The 12,845-nt window shown below is 38.2% G+C and overlaps 1 protein-coding gene and 1 pseudogene across 1 annotated transcript in view; one reads left to right on the top strand and one right to left on the bottom strand.

Annotated features, from left to right (window-relative positions):
• Positions 1-12,845, bottom strand: part of SLC9A7 (solute carrier family 9 member A7) — a 171,683-nt gene that overhangs the window by 146,803 nt on the left and 12,035 nt on the right. The gene's annotated exons all lie outside the window — the stretch shown is intronic.
• On the top strand, positions 10,259-10,819 carry LOC112322373 (large ribosomal subunit protein uL11-like; annotated as a pseudogene).

The raw sequence follows: 12,845 nt of genomic DNA, 5'->3' as shown, positions 1-12,845 counted from the left end.
TACCAGAAATTTGAACCATATTGTCAGGAGCCTGGTGTTATTTAACCTAACCATGGTAACAGAAATCTGTACATATCAGACTAATGCAATGTGAGGACTATCCATATTTTAAGTGCATGGGACTTATAACTTCTTTCTAACCAAAATATAGCAAAGGTGATGGGATATCGCTTCTGTAATTATGTTACATTATATGGCAAAGCATAAATGATTTTGCAGATATAATTAAAGTCCTCTCTAATCTCTCTTATTATGAAGTCTACCTCATTTTAAGTTAATATGACTATAAAGCTGTCCTTTGCTTAGTGTTTGCATAGTGTACCTTGACCCTTTACTTTTAATTATGTTGGGTTGGCCAAAATAATTATTTGGTTTTTTTCCATAAGATGGCTCTAGTAGAGCTTGGTTGCCTTTCATTCGAAACAATTTTGTTAGATTGTATTGTGACAGCTGTCATATCAGTGTGCATTTAAAAACACTTATCAGGAAGCAACCTAAGTGCACATCAGCAAATGAGTGGATCCAAAAACTATGGTACATTTACACAATGGAATTCTACGCAGCAGAGAGAAAGAAGGAGCTTGTACCCTTTACAACAACATGGATGGAACTGGAGAGCATTATGCTAAGTGAAATAAGCCAGGTGGTGAGGGACAAATACCATATGATCTCACCTTTAACTGGAACATAATCAACAAAAGAAAAAAGCAAACAAAATATAACCAGAGACATTGAAATTAAAAACAATGTAACAATAACCAGAGGGGAGTGGGGATGGGATACTGGGGAGAGGGGTCTATAGGAGCTACTATAAAGGACACAAGGACAAAATCAAGGGGGAGGGTAGAGGTGGGGGAGGGAGGTGGGACTGGCTGGGGTGGGGTAGAGGGATGGGGAGAAAATGCAGACAATTGTAACTGAATAAAAATTTTAAAAAATAAAAAAACACTTATCAGATCCAAAATGGCAGAGGAGTAAGTGGAAGTTACACTAACATCCTCCCAGGACCAACTGGGAATTAAAACTAAATTGTAGAGAAATCATCCTGAATAACCAACTGAACAATAGCCAGAGAGAAGCCTTATAACCAAGAACAGACAATAGAAACCACTTCACCACAACGACACTGGTAGGGAGTATGGAGGAGACTCAGGAGGGCTGGCTGGGCTCCTGCGGATGGCAGCTGAAGTTTAAGAGGGATATTTCAGTGGCTAGGGGTTCCAAATAAGAAGTGTGGGGTCTAAAACCAAAGCTGGGCTTCCCATCCTGCAGCAACAGATGGGGAAAGGAACCCACATAACATCCAGTTGTGAAAAGCAGCAGGGTTTCTGTCTGCCAGGGAAAGACAGGTGGACACAGAGAGCCTCTTAAAGGGCCAATGCACAAAATTTTGTTTGCAGCCACTTACCCTCAGTGCCAGCAGACCGGGGGCAGAGTGGACTAGAGACACTTGAGGAGAGTCTGGGTCTGGTAACTCTGGGGAGAGACATGAAGGAAGAGTCTACAGGATCCCTGTGCTGAGCCGTTCCCCATACTAGAGAAGCCATCTTTCTCAGGCAGAGCAAACCTCTCCAAGTGGCATCAGTCTGAGAGGAAGCAATACTCCCACCCCCAGGAATTACTCTGCTTCCACCCATGGAGCTTAAGATGAGCTACTGATTACACTTTGAGTCTATATCACTGATTAGTTTAACAACTAAGGCAGATCTCTAGGAGCTCTACAAGATTTTAGCTGACCAGCTCCCCATGCTGGTGCTGATAAAAGACAGCCTTTGGGCACAGCCTTCTTCTTTTGCACACAAACAGTACCAGCAAAGGGAGCTAATGCTATAGATCGCTTACAGCTTCAAATAGGTAGACCAGTGCCAGTCACAAGAAGCGTCTGACAAAGGCACACAACAGAATCTTTGCAGATCTACTTAATACATAGAAACAAATACAAAGAAGCAGCCAAAATGTGAAGACAAAGAAACAGACCGCATATGAAAGTACAGGAGAATTCTCCAGAAAAAGAGCTAGATAAAATGGAGACAAGCAATTTATCAGGTACAGAGTTTAGAATAATGACTATAAGGATACTCAACAGCATGAAAAAAGACATAGAAACATAAAAAAGGACCAATCAGAAATAAAGAATGCAATATCTGAAATAAATAATACACCGGGAGGAATACAGACAAGGTAGAAAAAATACCCAAGCAGGACAGCAAAAAAAGAAAAAAGGATTTTAAAAATGAGGAGAGCTTAAGAAACATTTTGGACAACATGAGGCATAACAACATCCACATCATGGGAATAACAGAGGAGAAGAGAGTGAGCAAGGGATTGAGAACCTATTTGAAGAAAAAATGACCAAAAATTTCCCTTATCTGGTGAAGGAAAAAGACACACAAGTCCAGGAAGCTCAGAGAGTGCCAAACAAGTAGGATCCAAAGAGGCCCACACCGAAACACATCATAATTAAAATGACAAGGGTCAAAGACAAGGAGAGAATCCTAAAAGCTGCACGAGAAAAGCAGGTAGTTATGAAAAGTGGAGCTCCAATTAGACTATTATCTGATTTCTCAACAGAAACATTTCAGGCAGAAGAGAGTAGCATGAAATATTCAAGGTGATGAAAACCAAGAACCTACTACCCAGGCTAATTTACCCAGAAAGGCTATCATTTAAAATCCAAGGGACTTAAAGGCTTTTTCCATTAAAGAATAAAACAATATTTTTGACAATGCCAACAAATGTATGAAATTAGTATCCATATCATAAATTCTGAGTCTGATGTTTAGCCAGTAAATTAATATGAATGTCAAAAAAATAAAATCCAAGGGAAGTAAAGAGCTTCCCATAAAAGAAAAAGCTAAAGGAGTTTGTTAACACCAAACCAGTACTGTGACAAATGTTAAAGGGCTTGCTTTAAGAAGAAGAAAAAGAGGGAAAAAACAGAGGAAAATAATCGAACAATAAAATGGCACTAAATACATATCAATCAATAATCACCTTAAATGTAAATGGCTTAAATGCTGCAACCAAAAGACACTGGGTAGATGAATGGATAAGAAAACAAGACCTGTATATATGCTGCCTCCAAGAGACCCATCTCAGATTGAAAGATGCATACACTAAAAGTAAAGAGATGAAGAAAGGTAACTCATGCAAATGGAAAGTGAAAGAAAGCTGGGGTATCAGTACTTATATCTGACAAAATTATTTAAAACATAGGCTTAAAATATAATTAAAAAATAACAAAGCCTATAGTAAGACACAAAGAAGGACACTATCTAATGATAAATGGAACCATACAACATTTACACACACAACTTAGGAGCACCTAATTATCTAAAGCAAATCTTGATGCACATAAAGGGAGAGATCAACAGAAATACAGTCATAGTTAGGAATGTTAACACCCCACTGACTTCAATGGATAGATCTTCCAGACAGAAAATCAATAAGAAGACAGCAGCCTTAAATGACACACCAGATCAAATGTATTTAATTGATATTTTCAGAGAATTTCACCCCAAAGTGAGAGAATATACATACTTTTCAAGTGCACATGGAATGTTTTCTAGGATACACCACATGCTAGGACACAGAACAAGTCTCAATAATTTTAAGAAGATTGAAATTATATCAAGCATCTTCTCTGACCACAATGCTATGAAACTAGAAATCAATCACAAGAACACTGAAAACCATGCAGAGAATGAAAGCTAAATAACATTTTATTACACAATGAATGTGACAACAATGAGATCAAGGAGGAAATCAAAAGATACTTTGAAACAAATGAAAATGAGGATACAACAATCCAAATCTGTGGGACAGTGTGAAAGCAATCCTAAAAGGGAAATTCATAGCATTACAGGCCTATCTCAAGAAACAACAAAAATCTCAAATAAAAAATCTCACTTAACTCTTAAAGGAACTTGAGAAAGAACAAATAAAGCCCAAAGGGAGTAAGAGGAAGGAAATAATAAAGATCAGAGCAGAAATAAATGAAATAGAGTCTAAAAAAGATATAAAATATCAATGATCCAAGAGCTGGTTCTAGGAAAAACATAAACAAGATTGACAAATCATTAACCAGACTCATCAAGAAAAAAAGAGAGATGACCCAAATAAATAAAATCAGAAATGAAAGAGGAGAAATAACAACTGACATCAATGAAGTACAAAGGATTGTAAGAAAATCTTATGACCAACTATATGCCAAAAAACTGGACAACCTCAACGAAATGGATGAATTACTACAACATACAACTTTCCAAAACTAAATCAAGAAGAATCAGAGAATCTGAATAGACAGATTACACTTAGTGAAATTTAAGCAGAAATCAAAAAAATCTCCCCCCAAAACAAAAGCCCAGCACCAGATGGCTTCACAGGTAAATTTTACCAAACTTTCTGAGAAGAACTAACACCTCTTCTTCTCAAACTATTTCAAAAAACTCAAGAGGAGCAAAGGCTCCCAAACTCATTTTACAAGGTCAGCATTATCCTAATTCCAAAACCAGATAAAGACACTGCAAAGAAAAGTATAGGCCAACACACCAGATGAATATAGATGCTAAAATCCTCAACAAAATATTAGCAAATTGAATACAACAATGCATCAAAACATCATACACCATGATCAAGTGGGATTTATTCCAAGAATGCAAGGTTGGTACAACATTCACAAATCAATAAATGTAATATACCACATAAACAAAATGAAGGATAAAAACTACATGATGATATTAGTAGATGCTGAAAAAGCATTTGATAAAATCCAGCACCCATTTATGATAAAAACTCTCAGCGACATGGGATTAGAGAAACACACCTAAACATAATAAAGGTCATATATGACAAACCCACTGCCAGCATCATACTCAACGGGCAAAAACTACAAGCATTCCCCTTAAGATCAGGAACAAGAAAGGGATGTCCGCTTTCACCTCTCTTATTCAACATAGTACTAGAAGTCCCAACCACAGCAATCAGACAAGAAGAAATAAAAGGCATCCATATTGGAAAGGAAGAAGTAAAACTGTCATTATTTGCAGAAACATGATATACTACATCAAGAACACCAAAGATTTCACCAAGAAACTACTAGAACTGACAAATGAATTCAGCCAAGTAGCAGGATACAAAATTAATATCCAGAAGTCAGTTGAATTTTTACATTGAATTTTACAATGAACTAACAGAAGGGGAAATTAAGAAAACAACCCAATTCACAATTGCTACAAAAAGAACACCTAAGAATAAACCTAACCAAGGATGTAAAAGACCTATACGCATAAAATAAGACACTGAAGAAAGAAATTGAGGAAGATACAAATAAGCAGAAGCACATACCATGTTCATGGATAGGAAAAATTAACATCATTAAAATGTCCATACTACACAAAGCAATCTACAGATTCATTGCAATTCCTATTAAGATCCCAAAGATGTATTTCACATAACTAGAAAAAATATTGTAAAAATTGGTATGGAACCAGCCTTGGCTGGTGTGGCTCAGTGGATTGAGTGCTGGCCTGAGAACCAGTCACCTATTTGATCCCCAGGCTAAGGCACATGCCTGGGTTGCAGGCCAGGTCCTCAGTAGGGGGCACACAAGAGGCAACCACATACTGATGTTTCTCTCCCTCACTTTCCCTCCCTTCCCCTCTCCAAAATAAATAAATAAAATCTTTTTAATTTTTTTTTAAATTGGTATGGAACCACAAAAGGCCCTGCATAGTAACAGAAGTCCTGAGAAAGAAGAACAAAGTTGGAGGAATCACACTACCTAATATCAAACTATACAATAAGGCCATAGTAATTAAAAAAAAAAAAAGCATGGTACTGGCATGAAAACAGACACATAGGTCAATGGAACAGAATAGACAGCCGAGAAATAAACCCACACCTTTATAGTCAATTAATATTCGACAGAGGAAGCAAGCACATGCAATGGGCTAAAGATACTTCATTAAGTAAACGGTGTTGGAAAAGTGGAAAGATACATGCAGAAAAATGAAACTAGACCACTTTCTTATACCACATAGAAGAATAAATTCAAAATGGATCAAATGTTAAACATTAAACCTGAAACCATAAAAATCATAAAAAAGTAAAATCTCGGACATTGTTCATAGCAATATTTTATCAGCTATAACTCTCCAACCAAGGGAAACAAAAGAAAAAAAGAAACAAATGGGACTTCATCAAACTAAAATGTTTTTGCATAGCAAAGGAAATCATGAAAACATAAAAAGACAACTCACCGAATGGAAGAATATATTGTCCAATAGATCTGATAAGGGGTTAATATCCAAAATTTATAAAGAAATTACAACACTCGACACCAAAAAACAAACAACCCAATTAAAAACTGGGCAGAGGACCTGAACAGACAGTTCTCCAACGAGGACATACAGATGGCCAATAGAGATGTGAAAAGATGCTCAATGTCACTAATCATCAGAGAAATGCAAATTAAAACCACAATGAGCTATCACCTCACGCCAGTCAGAATGGTATCATCAATAAATCAACCAAAAGCAAGTGCTGGTGAGAATGTAGAGAACGGGGAACACTTTCGCACTGTCGGTCTGAATGCAGATTGGTGCAGCCACTGTGGGAAGCAGTATGGAGATACCTCAAAAAATTAAAGATGGATCTGCCTTTCAACCCAGCCATCCCACCTCTAGGAATATATCACAAGGAACCCAAACACTAATTTGAAAGAAGATAAGTACCCCTACGTTCATTGCAACATTATTTACAATCACCAAGATATGGAAAAGCCCAAGTGTCCATCAGTAGATGAGTGGATAAAACAACTATGCGACATTTACACAATGGGATACTACTCAGCTATAAAAAAGAAGAAAATGTTACCCTTTGCGACAGTATGTATGGACCTTGAGAACATTATGCTGAGTGAAATGGGTCAGAGAAAGACAAACATGATATGATTTCACTCATATGTGGAATCTAATGAACACACTGAATTATCAAGGAAACTGGGGACAGACTCATAGATGGAGAGCAGAATGATGGCTGGGGGTGGGGGAGGTTCAGGGATGGTGGGATTAAGCAAAAAGGAAAGGGGACTCAAGGACATGGACAACAGTGTGGTGATTGCTGTGGGGAGGAGTGTGTAAGGGAATGAAATGGTAATGGAAAAAATACAATAAAGATTAAATAAAAATAATATTTAAAATGTTTAAATAAAAAACTTACCAAATTGGTGAATTTTTGTGTAGCGATTTTAATATAGAAGATGGAAGAAAATATGCAATATTTTTGGCATATTATGCTTTATTATTTCAAGAAAGGTAGAAACCAACTGAAGCACAAAAAGAGATTTGTGCACTGTATGGAGAAGGTGCTGTGACTGATCTAATGTGCCAAAAGTGCTTTGCAAAGTTTTGTACTGGAGATTTCTCGCTGGACAATGCTCCATGGTAGGGCAGACAACTCGAAGTTACTAGTGATTAAATTGAGACATTAATTGAAAACAATCAATGTTATACCATGTGGGAGATAGCCAACATACTCAAAATATCCGAATCAATAAAGTTATTAGTGAAAATGAAAAATTTATTTTACAGAAAACACTAAAAGGACTTTTGGCCAACCCAATATGTATGTTTTTATATTTAAAGTGGGTTTCTCATTAACATTATGCAGTCGTGTCTTCTTTTTTTATCCAATACAACTATCTCTGTCTTTTAGACTATTCATATTTCCACATTTAAAGTGATAACTGGTGTGGTGGGATTAAAATCTACTCTTGTTAGCTGTTCTTTAATTGTTCCATTTGTTGTTTCTTTTTTCCTCTTACACTTTCTCTAGGTTTTATTGAGCATTTTTATTATTTCATTTTATCATTTCTATTTCTATTTTTATTTGATGCATGTTAGCTTGGTAGTGGGGAGGTGGGAGATGGAGGCATTCTCTTGTATTCCAATTAGTACCCAATATTAGGTAGGCACGGTGACCCTTCATCCTGTGATTGTGGTCTTCATAAGCATTCCTGATTCTCCTCTAACATAATTCTGGGCCCAGCAGGTATTCATGTCCTCCCCCGAAAGTAGAGCTTCTTTGTTTTCCTGTTTCCCTTCCCCAGCTGCAATGGGTTTTCACCAGTGCCCTCAGCTTTTGTTATCCCTTTTCTTGAAGATTAAGACTTTTCTTCCTTAGGGAGATGGGGAGAAATTTCTGGGAAGATTTTTGGGAGTGGCTATTGTTCACACAACCCAGCCAGCACATGGTAGAAACTTCCTTAGAACTCTTCCTGATCTTCCCTGTGAGCACCTGGTGTGGTCCTGAAGGAAAAATCTGCAAGAGGGTGAGAACCTCCTATATCCTTGGTCCCCAACCTTTAGCAATTCTTTAAAAATTTCTAGTTTAATCTTACTGGCTTATATGATATTCAGCAGTGTTTGTTCCAGGTAAGCACATGGTCAGGTCTTTTTTTCCCTGCAGTGGCACCTGTATCTCTCCTGATTCAGAGTTAGCGATTTGCCCTTAATCTCAGTTTTCTGTTGGGTTGAAGAAAAGTTATTAATTTGCAATGTGTCCAGCTTTTTTCTTGTTGTAAGGACAAGAGCTCTACAGTGTATATCTCTGAGCTAAAACCAGAAGGCTATTTATTAGTTTTAAAAGTGTACTGAGAAATGAGTGAAGAAAACAAAATGAAGTCAGTATAGCTAAGCTGACTTAAAATGGAGTCCATATAGTCAAGCTGACAAAACTGATTTGAACCAAATGGGATAATGCATGAGGAATATATTTTATTTTACTTTAGCCTAAGGACTTAAACTTTTGAACTTTTTGGCTGTGCACCAATGCTTGGACACATACATAAATCACACAGACAACCCTCTGAAGAATTTGAGAAATAATGTTCACATGTGCAGACCACCTTATATCCATTATCCAGACCACCAGACATATGGGAGATTACCATCTCAGACCAATCCAGAGGCTAAGAATTCATTTTTCTCAAGAATGTGTTTTTTACTATAAGAACACTTAGCTTTTCTTTCTTCTTTTGAACACTCTTGGGTATTGCCTAGTTGTGGTTTTGATTTGCAAATCCTAAAACCCTCAAATAAATCTTTATCATTTATTCCTAGAAAAAGCCTCCTGATTCATTTATGCTAGGTCAATAGTACTTGTATATTATATACAGCCCTTTTCCACAAAGAAGAGATATTTAAAATATTGAAAGACTGTTGCCCTGGCCAGGTCCTCTGCTGGTTAGAGCATTGTCCCAATACACCAAGGTTGTGGGTTTGATTCCCGGTCAGGGCACATGCCTGGGTTGCCAGCCAGGTCCCCAGATGGGGGAGTGCAAGAGGCAACCAATTGATGTTTCTCTTACACATCCATGTTTCTTTCCCTCTCTTTCTACCTCCCTTCCCCCCTCTCTAAAAATAAATAAATAAAATCTTTTTAAAAAAGAAAAGAAGCAACCAATAAATGCATAATTAGGTGGAACAACAAATTGATGTTTCTGTCCCTCTCTCTCCCCCCTTCCTCCCTGTGTCTAAAATCAATTTAAAAAAATTTTAAAAACACTGTGTCAATAGAATTACAATTTACTAAGTAACAGTTCATTGAACATTTTGTTAGAAAAAGATAGAAAGATTGGAAGTTCCTATACTTTAGTATCTAATCAAGGTTTCTGATCAGTTTGAAATAACTGATATTCTTACCTGAGTAGCTATAATTCCAATTAAAGAAAGAACTTGTTTTCACTAACTTTTTGCTCTTGTAACATATAAATGCTTGATGTCCATTTGGCCTTTTGAGTAGAAGAAACTGCTCAAATCTGTGTCATATATTTGACCTTATATCATTGGCCCAACCAGGTCCTCCATCCCAGTACGGGAGACTGAGAACACAGCACGTGCTTAACTGACATACTCCCCTGGAGATTCTCCTTTTATAGATTCCCCAACTCTAATTAAGAATTTCCAAACAATAGCTAAATTGTAGAAATTGAATAAATATTGCCATAAAACTAAGTAACGTGGATTCAGAGAGAGAGGTATCCTCTACAGGCACAGTTTCCCTGGCTGAACTCATCAAAAAAGACCTAGAGATGTTAGGGTATCATTGTTGTGGTAGCACTATAAAAACAAAAGACATTGTTGTGGAAATTTTTACCATTTTTCTGGTAAAGTAATTATTGTGCACATCAAATTATAATGTTAGTTACACTATATAAAAGAGTCCTTCCCTTTCGGCTTTCAGCTCAGAGTAGGTGAAGGTGCAACTTTCTTTGGTCACCCCAAATCTGGGTTCATCTGACACCAGCTGCCTCCACCATGCTGCCAAAGTGCAACCCCAATGAGATCAAAGTCGTATACCTGAGGTTAACTAGTGTGGAAGTTGGTGCCAGGTCTGCCCTGGCCCCCAAGATCGGCCCCCTGAACCTGTCTCCAAAAAAGGTTGGTGATGACATCGCCAAAGCAGCCAGAGATTGGAAGGGTCTGAAGATTACAGTGAAACTGACCATTCAGGACGGACAGGCCCAGATGGAGGTAGTGCCTTCTGCCTCTGCCCTGATCATCAAAGCCCTCGAAGAACCACCACAAGGCAGAAAGAAGCAAAAAAAAACATTACGCACAGTGGAAATATCACTTTTGATGAGATCGTCAACATTGCCCAACAGATGCAACACTGATCTTTAGCTAGAGAACTCTCTGGAACCATTAAAGAGATCCTGCAGACTACCCAGTCTGTGGGCTGCAATGTCAATGGCCACCACCCACATGACATCATGGATGACATCAACAGTGGTGAAGCAGAATGTCCAGCTAATTAAGAACTTCAGAGGAAAATATTTCAATTAAAGATCATTTGACAACCCCCCCAAAAAAGAGTCCTTCCTTCTCTCCTCATATCTACCACCACTTCCTCTGCCTTAATAATATATAATAATAATAATAAACGGCACTGATAGAATCTTACAAAATAGTTGATATGGGGTTCTTCATGTATATACTTAACATTTCAAATGTGAACAACTGTTTATCATAGTTACCTTAGCTCATCTTTTAGGCATACATTACCACAGCAAATCCAGCTTGTGCCTCAACACCTAGCTTCCTTTCTCCCAGAGTCTGCTGATAGAGATACTGGTTCTTTTGATCCTAACCACACAGCTTTTTCCCTCACTTCTGGGCCATATGTAGGTATTGGAAACACTGCACACTGAAATAGATATTCAGTTTGAGGAAAGGTCCTCATGTCAGTCCTAAGCTAATGTGCCTTCAGATCTATTTTCTGCCCTTTCTGGCTCTGCTACAAGTTGTGGGAAGACAGGGAATGAAGAGGAGAGGGGTGACCCCTGTAAAATACATTTCCAGGCCTCCTTCCAAATGACTTCCAGTTAGATATATCCAATGGGTGGCACTGGTGAGAGACCAGAGGGTAAGAAGAAAGAAGCAGCCAGGGTATCTCTACTTCTCAACTGTGTGTGCACACACTCATACTCTCTCTCTTTTTCCCCTTCTTCTTCTGTCCCTCTCTTTCTCTCAGGTAATGACTATGTGATCTATATGACTGAAGCTCCCACAAGACAGCCCTCCCTTTAGCTCCTACACCTCACTAGGCAGCCCCACAGTGGTTCCAGTTCCTGCCAGGAGACCTCATTCCTGGGCTCTGGTAATGCCACCTTCTCCCCATGTCATCCCTAGGGGTGACAGTGGCTTCCTGCTGTTGCTTATCACTAAGTTGCTTCAATGCACACTGTTTGGCTTCTCAACTCTTCTAACACCTTGTTTCACAGTTGCCTCCCACTGAACTATTTCCCTCTTTTTTTCCTGAGTGGACTGGGAGGACTTCATCTGACATATCAGAGTTTTACCCTTTACTACATTTCCCCAAAATAGATAAAAATCACTACAATATTACCGTCTTGTCTGTATCTCTCTTCAGTGCCATCATAAACACTCTGCACAACCCTGCCATTGAAAACAGACAATTCTCTCATTCATACAACTGAAGAGAATCACTCTGGCTCATTCATTGCCTACTCCATTAATGAATGCAACTTTCTTTCCCTAGTTCTCTCAGCAGCAAAAAGGTACAGTAGCCAACAGATTCCTAGAGTAGAATAAGATAGTCCATGATAGGCTTGTTTTAAACGTGTGTCTCTGTGTATATAAACATGTGTAACTGCATAAACATAAATCTAAAGTCAACAGTTCGAGAAAAATAAATACCAAAAGACAGAGTGTGTGTGTATTGGAGTTACAATGTCAAGAAAAGAAAACCAAAACTCCTTTATGGAATTAAGGCTTCCAATTCCAGACAAGACAGATAAACAGGGACTGGACTTATCTTCATGACTGAAATAAAAGAGAAAATAATACATGAGATAGTGATTTTCAAGACCTTGGACATCAAGCAATAAACAACAGTAATCCCTGAGAGATGGGGGGCGAGAGTAGGGGAAATGAGGTGAGCCTTATGGTTTCTCTAGCTTACTGCCTTAAGAGTGTTTCCAAGCTACTAAACTTGGAGGAGAAACTCTAGCAGACTCTTTAAATCGACAAAGGTTAGAGTCTGGATATAAAAACAGCTGAAGTCAGCCATGGCTGGTGTGGCTCAGTGGACTGAGTGCCAGCCTGCAAACAGAAGGGTCACTGGTTCAGTTCTCAGTCAGGGCACATGCCTGGGTTGCGGGCCAGATCCCCAGTTGGGGGCATGCGAGAAGCAACCATACATTGATGTTTCTCTCTCTTTCTCCTTGCCCTCCCTCTCTGTAAAAATAAATAAATGAAATATTTTAAAAAATAAATAAAAGTGGCTGAAGTCATAGGACAGAATACTAGAGAGGAGACATG

The sequence above is a fragment of the Desmodus rotundus genome, chromosome X (genome assembly GCF_022682495.2).
Source record: "Desmodus rotundus isolate HL8 chromosome X, HLdesRot8A.1, whole genome shotgun sequence".
Lineage (NCBI taxonomy): Eukaryota > Metazoa > Chordata > Mammalia > Chiroptera > Phyllostomidae > Desmodus > Desmodus rotundus.
Note: the sequence above shows the minus strand (reverse complement) of the source record. Positions and strands in the feature narration are given on the sequence as shown.